Genomic DNA, 24,711 nt, shown 5'->3' on the forward strand with positions numbered 1-24,711 from the left:
CCATTTTGTAAATGAAAATCATAGGTCATCAAGTTATTACGAATTAATTTAATTGAGTGTGGCGCGTCAAAAATGTAATTAGATTTTATGATCATCAACAGTGAAATAGGTTTTTTCCACGGATATTCCCCTTTTTTTAGCTGCAGTCAATAAATCTGATCCAAGATCGGATACAAACACTTTATTTTTAACCCGATTTCATAGAGTTTTACTATAATTGTGTCAATCCATTTGGATATATTATTATCACTTTTACATTCCGATAGCAAAGCAAATCCTATTGCTTGGGACCATTTTACAAAAATACATTTTACTAACACAACTAAAGCGTGCTTCGCCGGCGACGGGGATTGTACGCCATCTACTTCGAAACCCGATGATTTTGTCGTCCTTAATATTATAAAAGAGATTCGTTTTGAGACTCATTGCATCTATAGTTCGTAAGTTTCTAATAGAGCCCGACGCCTAATCTTATTGCCTGTTGTTAAGTAAAACTGCTCGTGCCACGTGCTACAACCACCTGCATACAAAGTACAGTACTTCAGTTATAGTGTGTAGCTTTCAAATAGAGCCCGACGGCTAATCCTATTGTCTATTGTTAAGTAAATCCGCACGTGCCACTTACCTGCAAAAAAGGGTTTTAATTATTCTATTTGGCATCTGAGCGCGGGCTAGTCCAACGCTCAAAAAACCAGTGTAGTGCGCTCTCCGATAACGCGCCTTTGTTACGCATCTCGATGACACATTTTAGACTGGTTCTGTAGCGTTCTCTACGAACTATTATACTACTAAAGTGCATTGTTTCTCTCTATCAGACATATTGTTTACTTTTAATTTAAGAGCAGCCATTAAATCGTCATTGACCTGCGTAGTTAAAGGAATGTACAGCTTATTTAGCGTGTTTTTAGATAGCAGGCAAAGATTTTGTTGTAATAAACGGTAGGCTTGTGGGCTGACATAATACAAATTCAAGCAAAACATTTTGTAAGCGAGAGTTTATCTGTTGCCTTTATAACTTGACTCTAGAAACACTTGCGCTTTTATAATATCGGCAAAGTCTTTTGATAAAAGGCGGTCACATAGCTTAAAAAACATGTTTCTTTGCGATTCAGTCGAAGTCTGTCCTATGTCATTTACTTTCACTCGCTTTTTTAAATTTGATATATCGGATTTCAATTTCCTTTTGCGCGGAGTATCTTCAGATATCGAAGCGGTAGTTTGAATTATGTTCTCCGATGTTCTGGTCTTCTCTGTTTGGCATGAAAAACTGCATATCGGTAAATCAGTTTGGGTTGAAGCGCTGACTGACGTTACATCAATTTGAGTTTCTTTATCTTCTTTATTCTTAGGCAAACGTAAACAAGGTAAACAATTCTTCTTTAATCGTCTCCGTTGAGAGTTCACGGAAATGTCTTCTGCTTTGAAATGTACTTCACATACTCGTACATCAAGTTTTGACTTGTTAGACAAGTCTTCGCGATCGATTAATCGTAGCCATTGTAATCGCCTGAAACAATGAAACAAATAGGTCAATTTAAATAAATAAGTTGTGGAATATGCATTTTCGAGAAATCTATATTATTATAGACCTTTTGTTTATTTGTTCCACTATCATGTATAGGTATACCTTTTAAATTTACCAAATAAATAAATCATCAAATTTAATTAATAATTGACGAAGCAATTTGTAACAAAAATACAAAAGAATCAGTCAATCTATTACTTCTTACTACTTTTTCTCTAGTTTCGATATGAGATACCTATTCTGACCAAACAACACGTTAAACACCAGAAATTTAATAAAATCAGAATAAAAATCATCATTATCATATCAAATATATGTCAAACATTAATTCGCAATTATCAAATTTGGTGAATACCCTACGAACGCTATTCGCCATACGAGCCTTAATAATTTAATAATAGGTATAATAAAAAGGAAAAAAATATAGTTCGTAGGTTTCTAATAGAGCCCGACGGCTAATCTTATTGTCTATTGTTAAGTAAAATAAGCTCTATTAGAAACCTACGAACTATAATGAGTAAATTGAAAAAAAAACGACCGACCGCGCGGTCCGACAAAGACTTGCCACGTTTTGTATGTACTTAAGACGAAACAGGAGCTGAGTTTTAAATATTTTAGGTAAATATACCCGTCTCGCTAACGGAAGCGGCACCTAAAAGTAGTGCGATAAGGACAAGGCGAAAAATCCTGCGTAAAAATCTCAAAAATCGAGGTTTCGTACTCCTCTGTTTCCTCCTCCAAAACTTAACCAATCGTAACCAAATTTGGAAATCTAAATGATTATGAAATTATCTGTGTCGGACCGTTTTGCTTTTTTGGCTAATTGATATCAGTTTTGAATGCCACGCCTCTCATTGCGGCATAGTCAATTAGGCCATTTTGGCCATTTTTGAAGGGCTCTAGCGCCTTAAAAAACAAAAGTATCAAAAAAAGCAAAACGGTCCGACACAGATATTGACAATATTAATCTGTGTTGAAAAAATCATTGCTCTAGCTTCAAAAACCACGGAGGAAAACGAGGAGTACGTTTGTATGGAGAAATGACCACTCCCGTTGGCTCTTAAAGCGACAAACGGAGCCGATGCGTTTAGCACGCGCCGGCTTATTCTTTGTGCTAGCCGCTTGTGGCTAAGGTAACGATTTTGTTACCTAAAATGATAAAATTAGTAAGTAATAATAATTATGTATTCATATTGTGTTAGCGTACCTACTTATGTCGAAGTCTTGAGTGCAACACATATTCTAAATTAGGTACATTCGTGCCGTATGATTTCCCGCGTATGTTTGTCGGATTGCTGTAAATGAGTGTGACTTTTATAGGTACCAACCTTATCTTATCTTACGTGGTTATGATCAATGATAGATCGTGGAACCTTTAGAGGATTTTAAAATCGTTTAGTTTTTTTGAAAATCAACACGTAATAGAATCCGAGACACTTTTTTATTATCTACCATTAATAATTTCGTACCTACATTCCCTTACCTAAGTTCCTCTAATGTAGTTTTGACAATACTGTATCAAATTTATTAATATTTTAGTCTATCTATTAGCACATATAATTACATTACAAATGTTAAGGTTGTTGTACTTACCTTTCTTGTTCAGTAGGTATTGTGAAGAATGACAAGTCCGGGTTTGAGGAGTCGTTATTGAGACACCCAAAGACACTACAATATTTTTTGCCTCTGTTCGAAGTCATGATCAAAAAAATTAAGGCAGGCAAATGTGAGCGGGCGTGCAGCGTACTCGAATGCGCGCGATCACGGTCGCGGTACAGCTCACACTGCCGCCCCCGTATTCCCCCGTATATTATGCTAATGTGTGCGTGGCAGCGCGTGCGTACACGGCGCACGCACACATTCAAGCCGGCAGCGGCACATTTCTATGAAGATTATCTACTACTATTCTTAGTGTACTGTGGCCATGGGAAGAGCAGCCCAGCGCTACGTATGCAGGTTTGCGTTAGGTAAGGGTCTGGCCTTGGGTTATGATATGAGCGTCATACTACACTCAATGCACATTCGCACATTGTATTTGCATCATGTTTATTTAACTCGTGTTGAAGAAGTTTACGATAAGTAAGTAAATAAGAAAACGCACGATTGGCGGTATATTTGGATTTGCTCAGTCAGACCGAATCCTTCAATTTGCATATAATAAATAAATATTATAGGACACTTTTACACAAATTGACTAAGCCCCACGGTAAGCTCAAGAAGGTGTTGGATAAATGAATAATATTTAAGATATTAAATATTTAAAACTCAAAATTAATAGTAAATATTATTTTCAAACATATAACTTGTCAGGAAGTTATTTATTTACTTTGATTCATAATTATGTTAAACTGCTTAATCAATAACTGGATACTATTTAAGTTTTAAGTAAGATAAATAAAATAATAAACTGATGTAATTGAAAATAAAACTGTTTTACTCAAGTAAATATTCCAATTTATTAACATTATAAGTAAACACAATCACTATTAGTTTATAATTCAGTAGAAGATGATTTAATTAATTATTAACTAATTAATCCATCTAATTAATCAAGTAAGTACATAATTATTACAATAATTACCAACTTAGTATTTACTTAACTTTCAATATTCCTTTGGCGATGATTAACTCAGTGCTGCAGGGCAAAGCAGAATGCAGAATGCTCAAAACAGAATGATCAGTAATGGATGGGTCGGTCCCTTTTATACCAATTTCTACCTGGCAACTGGTTGATCATGCCACTTGTCATTCGATAAGTGACGTCACAGAAGTAGTTTCTCATGTACCTCGTCCATTTATCGAATCATGCAGAATAAAACTATTAGAATATTTTTTCAATAAACTCCGTTATACATAATTATTAATCAGTAATATTAATTCAAAATATAATTACTTCAAAGTAGTTTACAAATTTAAGTAGTAAGTTAACAGACTTACTGTTTCTCTTGTCAACGGTGGTTTCGTATCGTACCTACCCACATAAATAGCAAATTCTGTAAAATTCACTTAATGTTGTGTTAAGTGTTTAAATAGTGTCGTCAAAGAGAAACAGGTCAGTTTTATACGTAATCCAATTTGTACATAGAATAACAATATTCTAACACGGCCATACTGACATGTACTTCGTTCCCGAAGTACAAAATAAGATCAAATTTATAAGGATAAAAATTGTACTTATTTATTGCCACACCCGATGTGGGTATCATGTATTGAGACAATTTTATTGCTACTTAAAGTCCTGACAACTATGTACATATATAGTAAGCAAATGAAATTAAGAAGTATATAGATAAATAATGCTACTTCACGCACAATTTACTTTGTGTAATCAATGTATGATCTGCTTGAATGTTAGCCCCATAATCGACCAGTGAATGTGTGGGTATTGCCAAATACCTAGACATGCCAATTACATTCACCCGCTGCTAGTGAGACAATTGACACCAAGTATATGACCGACCAGCGGATACCAAATAAGTGTTGTGAGGGTATTGCCAGATACCTAGACATGCCAATTACATTCACCCGCTGCTAGTGAGACAATTGACACCAAGTATATGACCAACCAGCGGATACCCAATTAGTCTATCAGAAACAAAGAATCATAAATGCCAAAATAAAATACCAAAAATAAAACATTTACCTACATAACATGTACATAGCTTACTGTTTGATAAACTTTCCAAAAATCGCTCGGCCAATCTGACGAATCATTGCACATTGTTTTAAACATATAACAGTTGCTACATATCTTTCTGCTTGACGATAGCTTCGTGGTACACCAGGAATCTGCTCCACTGTCGCTTGTAGCGGGGTCAAAGGCGGAAAAAGCGATGTTCTTGTCTCTTCCGTGAGCACCGGAGACAGCTTTCAGAAGGATCCACATCCGTGCTGCTGTGGAAAGCCACAGGTTCCATATTCGTCTGAAATTATATAAGTATATATGTAAAGTGTAGCTGGATACAATCCCACTTCTGATGTTAGATAAATGAATAATATTTAAGATATTAAATATTTAAAACTCAAAATTAATAGTAAATATTATTTTCAAACATATAACTTGTCAGGAAGTTATTTATTTACTTTGATTCATAATTATGTTAAACTGCTTAATCAATAACTGGATACTATTTAAGTTTTAAGTAAGATAAATAAAATAATAAACTGATGTAATTGAAAATAAAACTGTTTTACTCAAGTAAATATTCCAATTTATTAACATTATAAGTAAACACAATCACTATTAGTTTATAATTCAGTAGAAGATGATTTAATTAATTATTAATTAATTAATCCATCTAATTAATCAAGTAAGTACATAATTATTACAATAATTACCAACATAGTATTTACTTAACTTTCAATATTCCTTTGGCGATGATTAACTCAGTACTGCAGGGCAAAGCAGAATGCAGAATGCTCAAAACAGAATGATCAGTAATGGATGGGTCGGTCCCTTTTATACCAATTTCTACCTGGCAACTGGTTGATCATGCCACTTGTCATTCGATAAGTGACGTCACAGAAGTAGTTTCTCATGTACCTCGTCCATTTATCGAATCATGCAGAATAAAACTATTAGAATATATTTTCAATAAACTCCGTTATACATAATTATTAATCAGTAATATTAATTCAAAATATAATTACTTCAAAGTAGTTTACAAATTTAAGTAGTAAGTTAACAGACTTACTGTTTCTCTTGTCAACGGTGGTTTCGTATCGTACCTACCCACATAAATAGCAAATTCTGTAAAATTCACTTAATGTTGTGTTAAGTGTTTAAATAGTGTCGTCAAAGAGAAACAGGTCAGTTTTATACGTAATCCAATTTGTACATAGAATAACAATATTCTAACAAAGGCTTGTGTTGTGGGTACTATATGGGTGTGGGTATATTTACTATATCTTAATTTTCAGGTCAATAGTTTATTTTCAGGAGTTAATGCAGTGGCGCATTTGCCACCCTTAGAACCACTTTGGCTACCTTTATGTAGGTATTTATTTCCGACGCCCAAAGTTTGATAAATAAAACACTACGAATTATCACGAATATGATATAATAAGTATAACATAATATTCAGACACAAATTGAGACCACAAATATTTAAATTTATGTACATGTAAGAAAATAATTATTTTTAGCAAAATGTAAAGTTCTTATCGCTTGTACCAGCTCTTGGCGCCGCTTGCTGTGGCCTTGTCTGACCTTGGCCTAAACCTTAAGGGGTCTGCATTGTGTCAGTGTAATCAGTGTTAACAAACAGACGTAAAATGTTATAAAATACAACGGACGCTGAGACACGTGCACATTTTATGAAATAAAGGTGCCTGTTTTGTAGTTTAATAAAAAGATATGCTGTGGCTGTGATGAACATGTCATCGGGTCGGGTTATGGGTTAAACCGACTTCAATATTTCAAAAGGAGGATATTCTCAATTCGGTTGTTATTTTGGATTTGAAATATGTTTAAATACTATATATATTGGTCCCATTTTCACCAAAATCCAGTTTTGATGATGTGATCCACCATGAGGAATCGAGGAAACTCCTCAAACGCGCTACGATCACAAATTATTATACCTAATGGTATTTCAAATTGTTTTGTAAAGTCGATATTTTCTGTTTTAAAGCTCGCTGGTGAAAAGAAGTTAAAGGTCTGTTTGATTGCAAGCGAAGTGAAGTGACACTAGTAACTAGTATAGGTAGGTAATAGGTACACTATACATATAGGTGTCATATTCACGGTGTCACCCCTCTAATGGTTTCTGAGGGGTTGTTTACAAAGCAGATCCTCTAAAAAGACGACCTTACTTGTTTATTAATAGGATGTAGGTACACATATATCTATCTAGTATATCTACATCATCACAGGCCTTTCCGTCTATTGCAGACGATTTATGCATTGCTGTTTATATCTACATAAGTACCTACTTTAAAAACAAATAATGACATGGGCATATCTGGTGACGAGAATGAATCGTAAAAAAAAGAGAATTCGTAGAAAAGGAGGTATTTAGGCGATTACTTTAGTGGCTACGCCTTTTTAACGACTCTACAAAACTAATGTAAGGCTTCGCGACGTTAGCACCTATCGCCCTCATTATCCTTTTTTTGTACACAGTAACACGTAGGCCAATTCTAACTACTGATGTGCCGATGGTATTTTTCCAAACTAAAAGTTCCCTTTGTTTCCTATGAATATTCTTGAAATTTCCGAAATCTTTTCCAACTTTCCGCGAATAGGTACCAATAGAACCAAGGTAGAGAGTAAGATTTTTTTATTCGCTAGATCCAACTTCAGACCGATGTAACTGTAATTCTATCCTAACCTTACCGTGCCTAACAACATTAAGAATACATATAATTCAATAACGGATCAAGAGTTGATTAATTACGCTTTCAAATGGTAGGTATTTTTATATGTATAGTCTGTCCAGCCATTTCCGTCAGTAGTCTCAGTAGAAAAAAGCGGCAAAAAATGGAGGCGCGAAGGGTTATCCTCCCATACAAAATTTGAAATTCGCGCCTTTCTCTACTGACAAAGTTGTTTGACAGACTATACATATGATTTTCCTCATAGGCATGCGGCATGCCAGAAATACCGCTTCGTACCTACTGGACATAATAGTCTGTAGTTTCCTTGTTGGCGCATATCATTTCCATATGTTATTCTATTTCCATCTTAGCGCAATTATTTCCATAGTTTTACATTAAATCGCTAGGGTTGCCGATAGAAGCATTTATTAAATTCAAGGTCATGTTGACCTATTTTATTGGTTAAGGAACACATTTTAATTTGTAAACTGAAATAAATATTTTCTGAAAGTAATTTAATTTGTTCTAATAGCACATTTTAATTTGATGTGAACAAAAGCGAAAGAGGGCGTCTATTTTACTCAATGCATGTTAATCTTAATGTCTTAATACACCTATTTTAAATTTTAGAGCTTATTTTTGGTTGAGCATATTTCATTATGTGAAATTTCGATGCACGTAAATACTTTTTAAACCAGTATTTACTTAGGTATAACACTACATTTACAAACACTGTAGTATATATGCAGTTAAATAATTTTCACTAAAGCTGACGTGGCCTGTTCGAACGAACGCTTCAGCGTCACTCGTCCGGTGGTGTCCGGGTGAGTAGGAGTGTTTGTGTGCAACCTATTCGAACCTTTACAAACACCAATCACCAGATTAACATATATAGTTAAGTAGGTGTGTAGTTCATCCTTCGTCTCCTTGTAGTTATTAGATTTCGTCACACTCATCCTAACTACATGTTTTTCATACCATGAAATAGGCATGTCACCCATCTTCCGCCTTCCGGCATTTCGCCGCTCGTTTCTGGGTCGAGGCTTTCTTCTACCCACGCGTAAATCCTCGGAGTACTGAAATACGCGAATGGGTGGATTAGATATTGTGCCACTATCATATTAGTCAAAACATTAATTTCTCTATATCTATTTCAAGGCTCGGAACCGGTTTTTTCTTCATACAAAAAATACCTGTATTATGACGTTCTTTTTCGTTCTTTGGTTATTATTTCATTTTTAATGGGACAATCTTAAGGCCCCAGTACACAATGGGCCATTGCCGGCCACTCCAAGGGACGCAATTATGCGTTAGAGGGAGCAAGTGATATTGCCATCTCATTCTACCGTATGGCTGCGTCCCTTGGAGTGGCCGGCGATGGCCCATTGTGTACTGGGGCCTTAATAATACGAAGTTGTTACCTAAATACATGATTCAGTCCTACGACTCCTATCTACGTAAAGAGCATAAAATAATTAATATTCTTGGGCTATTTATGGGTTATTAATAAAAACCGGTTCCGAGCCTTGCTTTATTTATAAGTAGGTATACTGTTCCTGTATTATTATTATTTAAAATTTAAATCAGGCAACAAGGCCCATATTACAAATACCTTACAGACTAACATACATATATATATATTATAAACTTAAAAACTAAACACTATTTATGCGACAAAACGGCGTGGCTCCGTTGAATCGGCTGTTCTTGTGTCGGCACGTGTGTGTGTGTGTGTGTGTGTGTATTGTACGTGGAATAAAATTATGAATCTGAAAGAAATATTTAGAACTGTCTATCTAGTGTTCCGTTTTGTCTCAGCCCTACGACGTTGCATACGACGTAATTCTTTTAATTAAGAGTTTAATTGTATATCTTTTGTAAAGCTAATTATTAAGTAGTAATAGTAGCAGCGTGAATCGTGATACTTTTTTATAGGTGATCATTCACATTTAGTCATGTGCCTGTATCATTTATAAACATCGGTCACGATGACGTACGGATGATCGTCCCGTATTACATAATGATCTGGAAGACGCAATTCACATGAGTCTGATAATAGGACAATTAAAGTGATCGTTAAAATGGCTTATTATCAACGAAAATAAATCTGTGGTAATGGAACGTCGAAGTTTTTTTAAATAAAAATACTATTTTATTTTTTTCTACTTTGTTGACGTGATTATATTACCTACCTAATTTGATATGTATAGCTGGTCAAGCAAATATTGTCAGTAAAAAAAGGCGCGAAATTCAAATTTTCTATGGGAAGATATCCCTTCGCGCCTACGTTTTTCAAATTTGCCGCCTTTTTCTACTGACAAGATCTGCTTGACCAAGTATATCTACCTATATGTATATTTGACGGACTGACAAACTGACGGGCATGGCGAAACCATAAGCGTTATAGGTACGCTTATGGTTTCGCCATGCCCGTCAGTTTGTCAGTCCGTCAAATATACATGTAAGTTTAATTAGTTCCTAATAGTTGATTACAGAATCCGAAATATACGTACCTTTTGAATAAAATGATCTTACTACACGCTTATTTCGTAAATCTGAAAATGTGCGAAAGGGATAAGTGTCGCAAACAGCGGATTTTAGTCCTATAAAGCAGCCCCAATATTTAAAAAAATCGATTTAAGACGAAACGGGAGCTGAGCTAAAAGTCAATTTTGAGATTTCAAGCTGAATATACCCGTCGCTCTGACGGGGCGTGAGAGACTGTATTTGTGTGTGTAATGCACGCACACAGATGCGTACGCTTGCACCCGCGCGCGCCTCATTGCCGACAATTTGCAATGTTATTTTTCGTGCGTTACTGCCACGAGGCGTTCACTTATTACTTACTGTGTTGCGATTGAATTTTTTGACCCGGCTTACGTTTACGGAACTCGATAATCTTTCTACTACTGTGACTTGGCTTTGTTTACTTGACTTTGCTGATCAGCTTATTGTTTTGGACTCCGTGAGTTGTGGTTACCTATTGGACCGCACGCAATTCATCTACCTTTATTCAAGTAATTAAGCGTAATTAGCCGAAACCTTTATAAGAGTGTAATTCATAAGAAGTACATAAGATATAATTTATGTACTGGTTTGCTGTTAGCTTTTAATTGTATCACTTTACATATATGTTACTCAAATAACTAACACGGTTACACTGTTGTAAGAACATTATTTTTCAGGTAGGCCTTATTATACCTACTATAGGCCTTATTACCTCCTAGTACCTTAGTAGTAGTAGTACTACTACGGAAATTGATTCAAAGACTCAAGACTGACTTAAGTGGCAGTAGGGTGTAGGGTTTTTTCTAGGCTTAATGAGTTCGCTGAAGCTTATTTTTTATACTTAGCGCACAGAACCACTAGTTTAACAGTATCAGCTCTAACCACATGTCACCATTTTGTCCTTTACGTAACAAACTCAGGGGCCCTGAATATCCGATGTACCTATCAAATCAAGGTTCTGTACCAAATAAGGCCCGGTTATTATAGTTCGTTATTTTTTAGCATTAGAAAGAAGGTAAACAATCATGACGTGTCTTTTTATTAATAATTATTGAAAAACGCTTTCAAAAATTAGTTTATATTACTTATGAAAGCAAAAGAACATAAAAAAGTATATGATTAATACATACATACATACAATCACGCCTATTTCCCGGAGGGGTAGGCAGATACCACGGATTTCCACTTGCTACGATCCTGACATACCACTTTCGCTTCCTTCACATTCATAACATTCCTCATACACGCTCGCCGGTTTAGGGTGCTCTTGCTCATTAATATGATTAATATGATTTATAATTCTAACATATTTGCTATGACTTATTTTTCAATGGTAATTTTTAATAAGACATGTCAAAATCTGTTACCTTAATGCAAAAAAAACGAACTTTAAGCGTGCTAACTTTCAAAATTTCATTTTTTATAAGATAGTATAAGTAGATGGGCAAAAATTTTGCGTCCATGTCCACCAGTGAGTAAGTGATTGAGATACCTAAACATTTAACTTTATAATGTAAAATGATATAATTTACTAACCTACTTGTTTAATTTCAGGTAGGTTGAATAAGGAACCAAGTAACCATGGGGAGGAGCAGTATTTACTAACATTTTCTTTTTGGGTCTTCAGAGTGTATCGTTTCCTTTTTTTTGCACATATTACACTTAAATATATATTCTCTGTGTAAACCCTTACGTCTTTCAATGACAAAGGCAAGATCAGCAAATGTACAATTTGTATGATCGTGCCTGATATTTGAGATCACAGAAAATAAATATTTTAAATCCACTATTCTGCGACCTTCTAAAATTTTGTTTTATCATGATTCATGATCAAAAAGCTCGGATTCAATAGTCATATCAAACGTCGATTATGCAGTTGATGATGAGCTTGCATTTTCTACCATTGGTGCTGCAAATGCATCAACCGGTGGCGATAAACTTTGCCCTCTTGTAAAACAAATTACTATTGTGATTGTGTCCAGCAAAAGGCCAAAATTCGGTTTACTTTCCTGTTTAAAATATTACTAATTTATTCATATTTCAGATTAGGTACATAGGTAACTGTCTGAATGTTACAATGCCAGCTGGCAAATTCTATCACATTTGTTTGTTTGGTAGTCATGGTAACATTCACTTACATTGATATCCTTATTAAGATCTGTATCTTATTATCCAGACCTTAAAATATTGCCACCGTTGCCCTTTAAAAAAATACTGTTTAAATAATTGGCTACTCAAACAATGCTTCTATAGTATAAATAATGACTACACAAAAATGGGTAGTATTGTATATAATGCACGAAATAAGGCCCGATTCTTAAGCGGGTTTAAATTTTGAGGCCATGTCCGCTAATACTATAGACAAAATATCAAGTTTAATAAACACAAAAAAAAAACATTGATGGGCCTTATTTTATAATTTAGGCCTTACTTTGTAATTTAAAGTAGAGTTAGGCCAAGAAAAATCTATAGCGATTTTGATAGAACACGCAGTGCAAGTATTATTTCAAACGTCGCTTCTATGAAATTATGACATATAAATAACACTTGCACTGCGTGTGCTATCAAAATTGCTGTAGACTTTTCTTGGTCTGACTCTAAAATATTCTTTATTACACCACAAACATAAAAACAAATTTAAAAAAAACCGGCGAAGTGCAAGTCGGACTCGCACACGAAGGGTTCCGTACCATTATTTATAAAAACGGTCACCCATCCAAGTACTGACCCCGCCCGACGTTGCTTAACTTCGGTCAAAAATCACGTTTGTTGTATGGGAGGCCCCACTAAAATTTTTATTTTATCCTGTTTTTAGTATTTGTTGTTATAGCGGCAACAGAAATAAATCATCTGTGAAAATTTCAACTGTCTAGCTATCACGGTTCGTGAGATACAGCCTGGTGACAGACGGACGGACGGACAGCGGAATCTTAGTAATAGGGTCCCGTGTTTACCCTTTGGGTACGGAACCCTAAAACCGATTTACAATGTAGATAAAGGTAGCAACAGGCGGTCTTATCGCTGTTAGTTCTTATTCTTCGTTTGTTTAGCATTAGAGTTAAGGTGACGTGTCTTTTTTAAGCATGCAATCGTATAATTATTTAGCTTTATTTGTAATAGTTATGTACTTAGTGGTTAATATTAGTATTTACTATTTTTTTTTTCAATAATGCTTAAAAACGAAGTATAGACATGACAACCAAATATTAACGCCATTGTAGGGCAGGATATACAGAACATGAATCATTAGTACTGTCACGCTCCGTGATTGTTGAGCCATTTAGGGTTCTAGCTAAATTGGACATTCCATAGAGCACGAGTAAGTATGGAACAACCAATTCAGCTAGGACCCTAAATTGCTCGACAATTACGAAGCGTGCCTGTAGGTACCTAAAAATTTTGTTAACCCATTTTAACCATGCAATAAAATATTTTTGATTTTGATTTCTAATTTGAAATATTAGAATCAAAAAGTTCATAATAGATTGTATATCATAACTACAAAAATGTGTTCCCTACTCTCAACCCAAAACCCCTTGTATCTTAGGATCTAGATATTTTCACACAAGACGGTTTATCGATAACTTCTTACATCACTAGATTATCGACATTAAATGTCGACTATTGCCCATCACTTTTCTGGCTGTGTACGTATTTAGAAACTTGACTCCGCCCCTAAAATTAGTGCGATAGGGACAACTGCAGCTGAGGCGAAAAATCCTGCGTAAAAATGACAAAAATCGAGGTTTCGTAGTCCTCTTTTTCCTCCCCCAAAACTTAACCAATCGTAACCAAATTTGGAAATCTAAATGATTATGAAATTATCTGTGTCGGACCGTTTTGCTTTTTTGGCTAATTGATATCAGTTTTGAATACCACGCCTCTCATTGTGGCATAGTCTATTAGGCCATTTTGGCCGTTTTTGAAGGGCTCTAGCGCCTTAAAAAACAAAAATATCAAAAAAAGCAAAACGGTCCGACACAGATATTGACAATATTAATCTGTGTTGAAAAAATCATTGCTCTAGCTTCAAAAACCACGGAGGAAAACGAGGACTACGTTTGTATGGAGGAATGACCACTCCTGTTGGCTCTTAAATATGGATAGTCCAAAAGAAAAAAACCGGGCAAGTGCGAGTCGGACTCGCGCACGACGGACAGACGGACGGACGGACGGACAGCGAAGTCTTAGTAATAGGGTCCCGTTTTACCTTTTGGGTACGGAACCCTAAAAACTAAGAAATAGGTCGGTACCTATGTATGCACAGGTGTGTGACTAATTTCACGTCATAACTATTTTTATCGTGCTTCTATTTATGAACAGAAGACTTATTTAGCAAAAGAATTAAGGCAGTAGACGTTCCTTGTAAACCACCTGTCACAGGCGTGGCTCACTCCGCGATTTCGTCGCTTTGCTACAGGTAGCTAAAAGTACATCCGTTCGGCCCCAATATTGGGGTTTGCCATAAGCCGCGCGTGGCGGTGTCGCCACCTAGCGGCCATATCTGTGCTGATCCTAACAGACGCGTTTTGTTAGAGAGTGAGTCTTCTGTACCTAGTACTATTATTTATTCTGTGCTGTCTGTGAGTCACACAGATGAAGGCAACGCTTCTTGCATTATTCGACCTGGTGGCTTTCTCTATCTATGTGCTATTGTTAAGTATAATAACTGTAGTACTTCAGCTACGGAATATACATATGTATATAGGGTATGTGCGCAAAGAGAAGAGTCGTGGAATGTATTTCACGACTGTTCTCTTTCCGTATAGACTCTAGACGAAGTTTTCAGTACATTTTTGTCTTTGCAAAACGGCCCATATGACTGTCACTATCTGACACACATCACTGAAATTAAGTCTTCTCCATAAATATACCTCACCTGCATATTACCTAACTGCGGTTAGGTAGGTAGGTACACACAATTTCCCACTAAAAAAATAATTTCTAATTTCCTGTTAAAAAAGTTGTGATTGCAGCGTTAGACGGACTCCGTCTATTCGCTTACATAAAAAAAAAAAAAACTGTTTATTTTCAATTAATAGGTTAGTTTTACAATCAATCTCAGTTACAATCTCTATATTTGGAGATTATTTTAACATTCGACAAGCGATAGTAACAAAACCCTTGGTCTGACACTCTGCGGTGCAGCATGGTTGCATTTTTATCGCCTGTCATTATGCCTGTTACGGCTGTTACTTTCGCACTTACATACTTGTTTGAACGTGACAGACATGGTGACGGGCGATAAAAATGCGACTGTGCTACCGCCACATGCTGACTACCCAAATCGCATGCGCCGGTCACGGGGTCACTGACCGCAGCTTTCTATTCCGCGTCTACCTTCGCGTCTGTTATGATCTATGCATTCTTAGATCATTTAGCGAAGATTTTAGATTTTTGGTGCAAATGTTTGTTAACAACTGCACAGTTAGGTGAATTTGAGATATTTATACTGTACAGTGTCCCGCAACTTTGTCCCCAACCCCAAAAGAGGGGGTTGAATTAAAATAACCGGCCAAGTGTGTGTCGGACCACTCATTCCGTACCTTCATACAATCGTACGTCGTTTTAATAATAGGATAAGTATTTTTTTGGAAAATACTCATTAATGGTGTATTCGATCATATTATCATTTAATTTAAAGGAATACAAATTTCAAGGTTCATTGAAGACATAGCAGTAGATAATTAACTAATTATTCTAAAATGTCTTAAACACTATTTTCTTACATTCACTACTTGTAAAATATAGTTGAAGGGCAGTTTGTAAGCGACACCATTATTGATCTATCAACAAGCGGATCCATTAAAAGTAGACAAAAGCGACCAGCCCAAACCCCATTATACTATACTTACGACAAACAACAATGGGAAATTAAGTAAGGTAAACGTACTAGTGCTCGACGTGCTAATGCCCAATAGATGACACCTTGCTGTCACCTCTAAAGACAATGACTTAAGTTTCAAGACGACATGTACTGGGATCGCGTCGAGCACCAGTACGTTTACCTTACCTATGTAGTTCTATAGTTATTGAAGCGTACCGTACCCCATTCTAGTAGTGTCGTTCGATTATGTAACGTTGTAAACTTACTGAGACAACACAAACTGACGTTCTACATATAACTATACTCTGTATTTTTAGGTACTTAAATAAAAATCAACAAATAATTTGTAAATTTTCGGGTAGTTATAAAATTTATTGATTAACCAACCTAATACAAAACCACCTGGATATGTCACTGAACGACCTGACTTTAACCTAAATTATTTGATGAGAAACCTAACTGGTTTAACGATACTTTTTGTAATTAAGTTTAGATATTGTATTGTAATTACCTGAATAAATAAATAAATAAATTATTTTTGTCTCTCACTCTTGAATGTCCTCGTCGATATTAATGCTACATACATTCATAGTTACTTATTATGTGAATATTAAATAAGAAAACTGGTTTCGACCTACACGAACATATTTTTTATGCATGATATAATCATATCATGCATTTTTTCTATTACGGCGTAATTTTAATTTATTTATTAAGTAGGTATATATATAGCAAAATGAAAGTTACAAATATTACATTTTGAATTTGAATAGGTACCTACTAAATGTAGAAAAAGAAATAATCTGATGAATCATGAAGCTTTTAACACCCCATATTTGGCAAACATCCTCTATTCTACGAGAATATTCCATGCTATTCATGTATTCAAAATAAAAAAGCGTGTTTTTGAAAAGGGTCTCCGCAAAAAGGTCCTCTTTTGTTAGCGCTCAGGTGGTTTGCGAAGGGTTAGCTTTATTTTACCGTAGGTAGAACTAGTTTTTTTTATGGTTACTATGTAATTAATGGGTTACTTAAGACCTTATAGAATAGTTGTTAACGGCTTCTCCATACAGTCTTATTCCCAATTTCCCTCTGTGGATTGACATTATGGTCTATGGAGAATATTTTTACACAATTTGATGTACATATATGAACCATCTCACCTTCGTTTGACTTTTCTCGATTTCTTGGCTACTATAACCTTGAGTCATCTCATCTACCTTACTCTGGGCACGTATACCCAGTTGTTAGAACGCAGTAAATTATCTAATCCTTAGTCACAGACACTTGTGATTTGTAATCAATCTTGATACGAAGGAATCCTTAGAATTTATAATCGGATTATACATTGTAAAGATAACACTATCAAATCAGATACCTAATTAATGAAAAATGCTTTAAAACTTATTATAGGATAGGTCATTTTATATTAATGTTAGAGTACTTGCTAACTCTAACATTTACTTGATAAATATCTTGATAGTAATTTGGAACACGAAAGACGATTTCTTGAGATAAACTTGATTAAATTTATTATAACTTGATAGGTGTGCACACTTATAGAATAGCGAACGTGAATATATTATGAATTAATAGGTACTTATTGACTAATTACGACACTTTTATATAAAACTAAATGCTGATGGGGCAAATGAACAATATGATGCATGTGCAATTTACTTGTACTTCCTTCAATAATAATGTTGCACAGCATATAGGTATAGGCAAAAAAAATTTGACGCGTTCTTATCTCTCTTTGCCTAGCCTCATCCCATTTCATTCGGGGTCGGCTCTCCTCGTCAATCTTCGCCATAATCTTCGGTTCTGGGTCGTCGTGTCATTAATTTGGGCTTTCTTTAGGTCATTGTTGATGACGGAGATCCAAGTTACCTAGTAGGGGTCTTCCACGCTTCCTCGAACTGGTGTTTATATTGAGGACTTTTCTGGTCATGTGATCCGATATGACACGTTCTTATGGGCCAACAAATATCTCAGCGTGTGCTACATACAACACACACATCTATTTCGTTTTCAGCAAATTCGGTTTTGGCCGAAGGTTCAGTTTCGGCCAAAAACTGTCACACCATTGAACCGCGCCGAAACTGTATTTTCGGTGTTGTGCTACCGAAGTTACGATTTCGGTTTCGGCAGGATTCGGTTTAAAGATCATGTTTCGGCCGATGATCCTTACACTAATTTTTGCGCGCTTCCTCTGCACTTCAGGAAGATACCGAAGATATTATCTGTACAATAACGAATTGGAGAGTAAAATTAGCCGAATGTATTTAACTTATATTTATAACAGCGTGTTTCCAAAATAACCTTACTATTCTGAAATTAAACCGAAAACATCCCACACTAAAAATAAACAGTGTGTGAACATTTTACTTTTAACACAAACAAGAATATTATCAATCTACCTACGCCGTTACGCCCGTATAAAATCGGCATCGGCACCACATGAATTACGAATAATTGCCGTTTCGGAGCCTATAAATAGCCATGTTTGTCGGAGATGAAGTGACAGCTATATTAACCAGCCTCATAAGATCCCTGACTCCTCCCTGTTCCCAAACAACTAAGATGGAAAGACGGGGGCATTCCTTACCAAGGGAAGGCCAGACAATTCTGGACTGTCGCTCTCTCTGAGCCAATCAGAACCACAATAGAGACCAGATTGTACGGGATCGTACTTGATGCTGGCACCCAAGTGTTACAATTGGTGTTTCTAGATCTTTCCCGATACTCTGACGTATTAGAGTTAGGTTATAATAACAAAATGATTACTAAACCGGTGTAATCTGGATGCAGAGCGGCTATTTTAAGATTAAATCAATAATGATAACCTTCAGGTAGAATGAATGTGACTGTGCATACCCGTAATTGGGACAAGGACTATAGGTTTGGATATTATTTATTGATGAAAGGTGCAAGAAATCAATACCGCCAATGAAATCAGCGACGTCTTATGTTCTTTTCATTTTCCAGGACGGCTATGATGGTTTTGTCACCATATCATTAATCATTTAATGCATGATATGACGACTATCTGATAAATGATATAATTCGGTAAAAAGTCGCGAGGATAACGTATAAGTGGCTAATGATAGCGTGATATGTTTTGAGGTTTATAAAAATCAATTTTAAACTCGATGACTTAAGGTGTATTTTAAAGAAAAGATGGTTAAATCACATTCTACCACTTATCCACATATGTCATTGAGAGTTAAAACTTATCCATGATGAGAGCTTTTGAAAAATCAATTCTAAACAAGTTTACTTAAAGCGTATTTTAATTAATAGTTCGCGAGGATAACGTATATGTGACTAATGATAACGTGACATGTTTTGAGGTTTTGAAAAATCATATTTATACTCGACGACTTAAGGTGTATTTTAAAGAAAAGATGGTTAAACCACATTCTACCACTTATCTAGATATGTCATTGACAGTTAAATTTATCTATAGTTTGAGCTTTTGAAAAATCAATTCTAAACAAGTTTACTTAAAAGCGTATTTTAATGAATAGTTGGCTAAATGACATGCTATCACCACTTATGCACATGTGGCATTGATAGTTAAAAGTTATCCATGGTTTAAGATTTTGAAATATAGATTCTAATTGAGTTTATATAAGGTTTTTTTAAAGTGAATCTTTTATTCCATCGCCTCAAATTTAACCGTCTTTATCATGTCGCAAAATCTACTTTATTTCTAGTACTTAGAGTTCATAGTCTTTGAAATAAGCTACATTATCGGACTAAAGTAGACTCGGCTATAATACTTAATTCACGATTGCTGATATTTGCTTGTAATGTCATACAAAATTTTAATGACAGTAGTCGACCTTATAACCTAAAATACGGTGATCTGACAAAATCAAATAAATAATTCTGCCGTGCTTATTAAGAGCAGTAACTCATTTTGAAATCTCTTTCAATTGTAGAACATATTGTACATGTACAAAGTATCCAATTGAATGACACTTCAAAATGAGTTAGAGTCGGACCAAGAAAAGTCTGCAGCGGATTTGATAGCACACGCAGTGCAAGTGTTATTTATACGTCATAATTTCATAGAAGTTTGACGTTTAAAATAACACTTGCACTGCGTGGGCTATCAAATCCGCTGCAGACTTTTCTTGGTCTGACTCTACTGCTCTTGTTATAAGCACGGCAGAATTGTACAATCACCCACACTGTTAACTGCACATCGGTGGACTGTATGCCTTTTGAAATAAGGTCCACCGATGTACCTACAGTTAGGAATGTTGCAGTTTAGAAAAAGAAATCGTTTATTTGAAAATAAAACATAACCTATTCGCTGGGTGCGATATGACAGCGGACTTTGAAATGTCAAATGGCTGGCTGTCATTACGAAGAGAACAAATAATTTCAATGAAATATTGTAATTTACATATATTCTATTCGAACATGTAAATCTTCATTTCCCCTCTAAAATGGCACAAATGGCACAATCAATAAATTTCAGGTAGTACACACACACGGACTTTCTCATGGCTGACTTTACGAGAAGTAAAGAAATAAAAATCGAATAACGCATTTCATATAGGTAACTATATAATATCTGGGAGACCGAGCTATGCTCGGAAAACATATAAAAACCTAGCTAGATCAATTTTTCGCCCCCGAAAACCCCCATATAGCAAATTTCATCGAAATCGTTTGAGCCGTTTCCGAGATCCCCGAAATATATATCCCTACATATAAATAAATAAATATCCAAGAATTGCTCGTTTAAAGGTATTAGATATGACTGTAGTGTCGTTAATAATGCAGACTTTTCGTGTTTTTCCAAAAGGATAATAATAAGTTTTGGCTTAACATGTGCAAGATGTACCTAAAAGAAATCAAATGTGAAGATCATAAGAGCCACACCATTGAAGCTCGTGTACCTAATTGAGACCTAATTCGTCAAACTTCAGTGACAAACATCCTTGAATGTAAGCTGTTTTTTTCTGTTTTTGCGATCTTTGACGTACATACATAATATTATGATCCATTAATGTAATAATGTAATAGAAAATAAAGAAATAATTTATTTTTTACAGATTGATTCTAGTCGTTATGTTACGAGTGGAAAATGTGATTGTGTGTACGTTAGGAGTAAACATATCGCGGCTCTGATATACTACATCAACTACTAAGAAAACTTCCCAACAACCAGTGAAGAGCAGCAATTGGGCAGACCTAGTGCCAGAGAGTTCGCCAAAGAAAATAACTCAAAAGGGAAATACCTACTTTGAAGAAATGTATCCACCTGCAAAGAAAATTAGGTGTAATCCTTTGCCGTTACATGTTGGAATTGAAGGGAGAGTCAGCATTAAAGTTAATAATGGAAGCTGGTGCTTTATTTATTATTATTACGTTAAATGCACGGATACGTAGGTAAACCTCGCTAGTAAAAAGTGACAGTTGGTCTGCCGAAATTTTCTTTTTGGGCCACGGTGCGCGTTGCGATCGATTCGTGGTTCTCCGACCCAGCGAATAATATGTACATCTTCTAGTAATAAGTAAAACTAAATGACTTAACAAATACAATATTACCCCCCACTCTGATTATACCCCGGACGTAATGTGCCAAAAATACTGGCGGCATTACCTCGCTAAATGGCCAGTGATATTTGTTGGACAAAGAAAGAACCAGAGCGAAGGGTCACAGCCCCTTTCCCGTAAGCGTCGCCTTATACTAGCCCTATATGTTGCGGCAGGAGCAAATATCGTCAGTCATCGCCTCCCGCTTAATACTTTATCTGAGATGATAGTTTCTTAGATGCTATCGTGAATTAAAAAATTGTCAGCCGGTTGTATCGCTGTGGAAAGACCGTCAGTTGATCACATAAACATGTAAAAAAATTTTTTTTTCAATCATCGCCTACTGATACTTTGCCAGATGATAGTTTAGATGCTGTTATGAATATGCTATTATAAATAAAAAAACCGTCAGCCGGTTGTATAGCGGTGGAAAGACCGTCAGTTATTTGCATAAACGTAAAAAATACGGGCCTACCATTTCATGCCTTAAAGGGGTGGAATTTTGTATGGGGACTTAACAACAACTGCACATCAAACATTGTCAATAGGAACTGTCCCGCCCGCGCGGTGTAGGACCGGCGCTGGTGCAGAATTTAGTCGAAATTTGGTATGGAGATAGTTTGAGTCCCGGGGAAGGACAAAGGGTAGTTTTTATTCAAGAATAATAATTTAATAATTCAGCCTATATACGTCCCACTGCTGGGCACAGGCCTCCTCTCATGCGCGAGAGGGCTTAGGCTATAGTCCCCACGCTAGCCCAACGCGGATTGGGGACTTCACATACACCTTTGAATTTCTTCGCAGATGTATGCAGGTTTCCTCACGATGTTTTCCTTCACCGAAAAGCTAGTGGTAAATATCAAATGATATTTCGTACATAAGTTCCGAAAAACTCATTGGTACGAGCCAGGATTTGAACCCGCAACCTCCGGATTGAAAGCCGGACGTCATTTCCACTCGGCCACCACTGCTACTCATTCAAGAAATCACTCTTTAAGAAAAAGGGGAGTTAAAGTTTGTATGGGGAATCAACAAAACGCAGATTGAATAAAATAGTAGGTACTACGTACCTAAATTAATAATTCCACGCTGACGAAGTCGCGGGCAAAAGCTAGTATTATAAAGGCGAAAGTGTGTCTGTCTGTCTGACTGTCTGTCTGTTACCTCTTCACGCTTAAGCCGCTGAATCGATTTAGTTGAAATTTGGTATAGAGATAGTTTGAGTCCCGGGGAAGGACATATATAGGATAGTTTTTATGTCGGAAATCATCAAAGGAAGGAAGGAAAAAATCAAAGGGACCCCCCTTTGATTTTTTCCTTCCTTCCTTTGATTGGAATTGAAAGATTTAATGAATTACCTAATAATTGAAGTAAGCAATGCGCGAATTGAATAATTGCTATTAGCTTTATCCAGGCGCTATAGGTACCTACTTTAGCTGCTGTCACTAATTCCACGCAGACAAAGTCGCGGGCAAAAGCTAGTATTATAAATGCGAAAGTGTGTCTGTCTGTCTGACTGTCTGTCTGTTGCCTCTTCACGCTTAAACCGCTGAACCGATTTAGTTGAAATTTGGTATAGGGGTAGTTTGACTCCCGGGGAAGGACATAGGATACTTTTTATCTCAGAACTCACCCCTTAAGGGGGCGAAAAGGGGGATGGAATTTTGTATGGGCAATCAATAACTGCTGAACCGATTTAAATGAAATTTGGTATGGTGATAGTTTGAGTTGTGGGGAAGGATATAGAATAGTTTTAATCCCCGAAATCATCCCTTAAGCGTGTAAACAAGGGGTAGAAATTTGTATAGGGGTTCAATAATTTCTTGAAATGGGACTTGCCTTTTATCATTTAAAAGTTCGTAAGAGATAAAGAATGTTTATGTATTTGTGACCAATTTTATTAGCCATACCTACCTTTAAGGGTGAAAAAGAGATGACATGGGGGTGGAAGTTTGTATGGAGAATAAATAAAAAGCAACTTTTAACTTCTCCATCTTCTTTATCTTCCTAACCTTCTTCAACTTCTCCAACATCTTCATCTTGTTGAACTTCAACTTCTTCAACTTAAACTTCTCCAATTTATTTAACTTCTTCAACTTCAAATTCTCCAACTTTTTCAAGTTTTTCAACTTCGATTTCTCCAACTTCTTCAACTTCAACTTCTCTAACATCTTCAACTTCAACTATTCCTACTTCTTCTCCATGGTCTTGTCCAGTTCCTCTTTGGTAACTACCGTCAGCCAGTAGATGCAGTGATGTTAGAACCTAAAACAAAGAGTTGTAAGTTGGTATGTCGTTATTAAATAAGGTGACAAGAATGATTTGAGGAATAGTGCAACATAATACGAGTATCTTTACTTTAAAATGTGCCGGCAATCCATCGCCATGTTGAGGCTTGAGGTCAGCGTCGAGTTTGGCACACAAATAGAGTGCCAATTCTTTGCGCACTCTATATATGTGGTGAAACTCCTCGCTGGGCATATCAAATGGGTTGCATGTAGCCCTTAATGGCCCGTCGTTGGAGTTATCTATGCTATTTTTCTTCGATAACTAGCAGCAGCTGCCAAGAAGAAATGATATTATAATCTTGCCATCCCTTAAAATAATGTACGTATTGATAATGTTATATGTAAATTCAAATTTAATTCAAAGTTCAAATTGTATATGTGGTATTTAAGAAAAAATAAACAGATACTTACCTACTAAAATTTTAATTTCAAGAAATTGCATTTTTCACCACTTATATACCACAAGAGCACTTATGACTTATGAGTATACATCGGTAACTCGTGGCATTTAGGTAGCACTTAAAAGATTAGTTTAATTAATTTCCGTTTTTAGTGGTTTCTTTTTCTCGACTCGTATAGGAAGAACATTGTCACATCACTAGTCTGTGCCTGCTACCTAAATGCCACGAGTTACCGATGTGTGCTCATCACTAATCTTTTAAGTGCTACCTAAATGCCACGAGTTACCG

The 24,711-nt window shown here is 35.9% G+C and overlaps 1 long non-coding RNA gene and 1 pseudogene across 1 annotated transcript in view; both read right to left on the reverse strand.

The window, feature by feature from the left end:
- The window catches only part of LOC134796819 (uncharacterized), a 250,822-nt gene that overhangs the window by 123,300 nt on the left and 102,811 nt on the right, over positions 1–24,711 (reverse strand). The gene's annotated exons all lie outside the window — the stretch shown is intronic.
- LOC134796948 (uncharacterized) lies at positions 776–23,905 on the reverse strand (annotated as a pseudogene).

The sequence above is a fragment of the Cydia splendana genome, chromosome 14 (assembly GCF_910591565.1).
Source record: "Cydia splendana chromosome 14, ilCydSple1.2, whole genome shotgun sequence".
In the NCBI taxonomy this organism is placed as follows: Eukaryota; Metazoa; Arthropoda; class Insecta; order Lepidoptera; family Tortricidae; genus Cydia; species Cydia splendana.